Source organism: Bos javanicus, chromosome 19 (genome assembly GCF_032452875.1).
Source record: "Bos javanicus breed banteng chromosome 19, ARS-OSU_banteng_1.0, whole genome shotgun sequence".
In the NCBI taxonomy this organism is placed as follows: Eukaryota; Metazoa; Chordata; class Mammalia; order Artiodactyla; family Bovidae; genus Bos; species Bos javanicus.
In genome coordinates, this window is record NC_083886.1 from 674600 (window position 1) to 680416 (window position 5817).

Below are 5817 nucleotides of genomic sequence, written 5' to 3' on the forward strand. Positions count from 1 at the left end.
TTATTTGCTATTAACTTTTTTTTTTCTAATTTTATTTTATTTTTAAACTTTACATAATTGTATTAGTTTTGCCAAATATCAAAATGAATCCGCCACAGGTATACATGTGTTCCTCATCCCGAACCCTCCTCCCTCCTCCCTCCCCATACCATCCCTCTGGGCCGTCCCAGTGCACCAGCCCCAAGCATCCAGCATCGTGCATCGAACCTGGACTGGCAACTCGTTTCCTACATGATATTTTACATGTTTCATTGCCATTCTCTCAAATCTTCCCACCCTCTCCCTCTCCCACAGAGTCCATAAGACTGTTCTATACGTACGAGACAGCAAAAGAGACACTGATGTATAGAACAGTCTTATTTGCTATTAACTTTTTATTTAAGTTTTACTTACTAGATGGCTACTACATTTGGATATTCGCTTTGATGAGAAGTTTATGAGATACTAAATTTGAATTGCAAGTCAGATCAAAGAGCTATGTTTGAAAGTGTTTAGTCTTCTGAATTTCATACTATATAGATGGCTTCATGTAACCACTATTTAAGGTTAAAACAGTCTACAAGTACAGTACAATTTCTGAATTCAACATAAAGTAATTCCATTTTTTTAAATGTTTTCCAAATCTTTTCCAGTACTGGGATTGATTTACACAGCAGTAGAGTCACATTTTATGTACAGGTTGTATCATTTGGAAAAGACATTATAGGAAATCTACTTGACGTCTCTGTCTTACACAGGGGAATCTGAGGGCTAGAAAGGGAGAGTGTTGTGTTAAGTTTAGTTTGACATTACTGCCTGGTACATGGCACATTTCTAGAGACAGAGATGTCCAGGGAGGTTGAAAGGTCACTGCCTCTGTATTTAGCACGGACCTATGTACTTATTGGATTATTGAACATTACTTTTTACAAGTGAAGTTATATGCCCCATATCTAACTCTCTCTTCTCTGCCTTAGACATACACTCAAATCTACTATTGTTATGCCATATTTCTCCTTAAGTATTTCAGTGGCAAGGATGAAATGGTCAAGATATAAGAACTTGACAGTAGTATTAGCCTATTACACACTGTAGTTTATAATATTGCATTTTTACAATGATATTTGCTATATTTGTGGATGCAGGAGAAATATGTGATATAAAAAGGGAAGTATAGGGATGGGGATTGAAGTAGAGAGAAATACATCAAAATTTATAGTGCTGGTTTCTAATTTTTTAGAATCCCAAAATAGAAAAGTTTTTATATGTTCTTGTTCAAGCTTTCATTTGAGTTGTCAATTTCCTAAAAAATATTTTCATAATTTGGTATTTAACCAGGCAATTTATGGGATAAATAAAACCAGTGAATTCCATTTTTGGTCTTACTTTAATAGGCTCAATTTTTTTTCTTTTTTATATCACACAAGTAGATTAAATAAATTATGCCTATTTTAGATCAAATAGGTCTTTAGATACGGTAAGGAATTTCTGCCAGATGGAGTGAAATGGTTTATTCATGGCAGTCTAGTGACACCCTATTTTGACTGGACTTTGTTATATTTCAAACTATGCTTTTTCCTGCCATATTGTTGCTCATAAGAAACAACTCCAGAAGAGTTTGGGTGAACTGATAAAATATACTAGAGATAGACTTTTAACACTTTTATCTAAAATAAGAATTCTCTCTAGCTTTTTATCCACCATGAGTTCTTTTCCTAACCAATCATGACATCTTATAAATACTACCCTGAAAACAAGAGGCAATTTTTTAGACTTTAGTGAAATTCTAAAATATTTTTGCATAAGGAAACTGCAATGGCAGTAAGAAAACCTAAGAACTTTAATGACTTTTAACTTTTGCAGTTTCAATGGAATATTATGAATGTCTTTAAGTCTTATAATGTTTTTCAGATATATGGTCAAAAACCACACTTTCTGAAGGAATAGATTCAATGCTGTAGCCTTCAGGAAACAAGAACAAATGCAGATGCAATAGTCAAATATCAGGAACTCAGAGTTCTTTACTCCTAGTATAACCAATATGCATGTATTCATGGAGACATTATTTTAGTATCCACACCATGCTATGTATCTTCTCAAAAATATGTTGTGTGTATGCATACAACATACATACTGCAGTATATATGTACAGAATATGCTATCTTTGTGCTAATTTTGCTACTGAGATATAATTAACACTCAAAAATATTATATAGTGTGTTTAGTTTGTCATGTATTTATTTCCCCAGAAAACATGGAATATTTTGGATGTAGTGGATAGAATGCTCAATCCATTAGCAGAAAATGCTCACAGAGTGAAATAAATAAGGCTTTAAGTATGTGGCTGTCTGTGATTCACAAAGGGACAGAGAGAGACATTCAACCAGGACTAAGAAGAGGAAAGAGGAGAAATAAGTTAACATGGAGAAAGTGACAGAAAAATGAATAGTTGATAAGGAATGCACAGTGATGTACTTTACCCAGGTATTTTCCATTGACCCTTAAAAAACGTTTCTTCTTTTTTTCAAACTTTATTCAGATAAAATTGACAAATAGCATGTGTAAGGTATTCAAAATGAAGATGTGATATATGTATACATTATGACATGTACAATGAAGTTAATTAACACATTCATTAAGTCACATAGTTACAATTTGGAGTATGCTTTTGACGAGGACAATTAAGATCTATTCTTCCAGCAAATTTTAAGTTTACTGTACAAAAGTGTTAACTAGAATCATCATGTATGTTAGATCCTCAGAACTTATTCATTGACTAGCAGTTATTCACTTTGAATAACATCCTCAATCTCTTCCACCTTCTAGACTCTGGAAACAACCAATCCACTCTCTATTTCTATGAGTTCACCCTTTTTAGATTCAACATATATGTGAGATTATACAGTACTTACCTTTTACTGTTTGACTTATTTCACTTAGCATGCTCCCTTCAAGTTTTTTCTATGTTGTGGCAAACAAGGATATTGTACTTCTAAAAGACATGGGTTTGTCCACCTTAAAATCCATCAAATTGTTCCATCCTCTGACTAATATCCTTTCACTTCCCAACTTGAATGATTTTTAGATCTGAGACTGAGTATATCTATCCAAAGACATACTAGTTTTGTTTTTAGCTTTATGTTTATAACCCCCATTTTTATTTATTTTTAAAATGTAAATTTATTTCTTTTAATTGGAGGCTAATTACTCTACAATATTGTATTGGTTTTGCCATATATCAACATGAATCCGCCACAGGTATACACATGTTCCCCATCCCGAACCCTCCTCTTCCCTGTACCATCCTTCTGGGTCGTCCCAGTGCACCAGCCCCAAGCAACCAGTATCATGCACTGAACTTGGACTGGCGATTCATTTCATATATGATATTATACATATTTCAGTGCAATTCTCCCAAATCATCCCACCCTCTCCCTCTCTCACAGAGTCCAAAAGAATGTTCTATACATCTGTGTCTCTTTTGCTGTCTTGCATACAGGGTTATCGTTACCCTGTTTTTAAATTCCATATATATGCATTAGTATACTCTATTGGTGTTTTTCTTTCTGGCTTACTTCACTCTGTATAATAGGCTCCAGTTTCATCCATCTCATTAGAACTGATTCAAAGGTATTCTTTTTAATGGCTGATTAATACTCCATTGTGTATATGTACCACAGCTTTCTTATCCATTCATCTGCTGATGGACATCTAGGTTGCTTCCATGTCCAGGATTTGTGAAATCTTATGACTTTTTTATACAGCTTCCAAATGCTTATGGTTAGCACTAGCTTATATTCATTAGTACAGAAAGCACAGTACATACCATAGAGTATTTCATAAAAAGTTCAAATATCTGTCAGTAAACACATGAAAATTATCTAGCAACGTGATGAAATTAGAACACTCAGGAAAGTTTTCAACAAAGAGAACATGCCGTATATAAATTCTTTACATATGAGTGGGCTGTATTTGGAAGTTGTAGCATCTCTAAAATTTGGGCTTTGTAATCAATGTTTATTATTAATTTATGTTTTAGTGAGACAACTTCTTTTCTCTTGTATGATGCAACATACATTTACAAATACAAAAACCACAATGGGTGTGTTTTTCTGTGTGTGAAATATGAACATTTAGCATAATCTTTTAAATTTTATTTTTCTAAGGCTTGTTTCACATCCTTGTTCTTTAGGCTGTAAATCAGAGGGTTTAACATTGAAATTACGAGTGTAAAACAATGAAGTAATTTTGTCTTGATCTAGAGAATAGGTTGAACTTGGCCTGAAATACATAAAGAGCATAGTGCCCTGGAAAATTGCCACTGCAGTTAGGTGGGAGGTGCAGGTAGAGAACGCTTTGAACCTCCCCTCATCAGAGTGGATCTTCAAGACTGAAAGGATGATAAAACAGTAAGAGACAAGGACTCCTGAAATGGTACTCAGTTCAATGAAGCCAAAAACAATGAATAATGCCAACTCATTGACCTGTATATCAGATCAGAAAAGGAGGAAACGTGGAAGTAAATCACAGAAGAAATAGTTAATCTCATTTGACCCACAAAACATAAGTGGAATGCTAATGTCGTGTGTATCAGAGCATCTGCCATCCCCACTAGGTAAACTCCAGCCATGAGCAGGGAGCACACCCCACTGGACATGCTGACTGCATAGAGCAAGGGCCTGCTGATGGTCTTGTACTGCTCATAGGCCATCACTGCCAGCAGGAGACACTCAGAATCTTCAAGGATACAGAAGACCAAGAATTGCAGAGCACAGCCATAGAAAGAAATTAATTTGTTTGTGGCAAATAGGTCCACCAGCATCATAGGGCTGATGACTGTGGAATAGCAGAGGTCACAGAAGGAGAGGTGGCTGAGGCAAAAGTACAAGGGTGTGTGCAGCTGGGGATCCATACTGATCAGGGTTATCATTCCAATATTTGCCAGAAGAATGATGAGATAAACAAGAACAATGGTAAATAGGGTCACTTTGTTCTCAATGTTCTCAGTAATTCCCAAGAAAATGAATTCAGTAAAAGAGGAACAATTCTCTCCTTCCATTCTTGTTTGTTCTTATGAAAATTTTTGAGGAAACGATCAAGAACACATGGATGCGTAGTACTTCCACACATCTGCAAAAAGATCATGTCAGAACACAGTTTCTTTCTGCAACTGTCTTTTTATACTCAGAAAAGTATTTAGTCATGCACTCACTCTTTAAAGAAGCAGAGCTGTCTTTAACCCAATAACAAAATTTATTTGGAATAAAATTTGAGAAACTGAATCAAATCTAAATGTCATTCATGAGTCATGTTACTTTCTACAAGCTCATCTTTGAGTCTTACTTTCTTTATCTCAGGGAATAGATTTGACGAATTTACCTCTCTTCTCCTCTTCAAAATAATGTGAGAGAAACTACAATGTTAGAGATATTAAGCCATTGAGAGAGGACTAGCATTTTCTGTGCTTAAAAATATTCAAATGTATATAAAAAGCAATTATGGTATTAGTGCTTTTCTTTAAAATCATGCTTGGTTTAAGTGTATTTCTATCAAGTGTATTTCTGAAATAATGAGCACTAATAATAATGATCATAGACATTATCAATTTTAACACTCAATATTATCAAGTTGTCAATTTAATATACTATCAATTTAACACTCATATTATCAATTTTAGTAGTTAGTAAGACATGATATGAGTGTTAGCAACCTTTATTCTAGAAATGCATTATTACTCTGTGGCAATATTTATTTTCTCTTCACAGTGACTGTTGTCAAATAATGACTCTCTTCATCAGTAGAAGGAAAGAGCTAAAAGGAACTGAAAACAATGAAACA

General features: G+C 34.4%; 1 pseudogene; it reads right to left on the reverse strand.

The window, feature by feature from the left end:
* Positions 1-4132: 4132 nt before the first annotated feature.
* Positions 4133-5041, reverse strand: LOC133231537 (olfactory receptor 5W2-like; annotated as a pseudogene).
* Between the last annotated feature and the right edge of the window lie 776 nt (positions 5042-5817).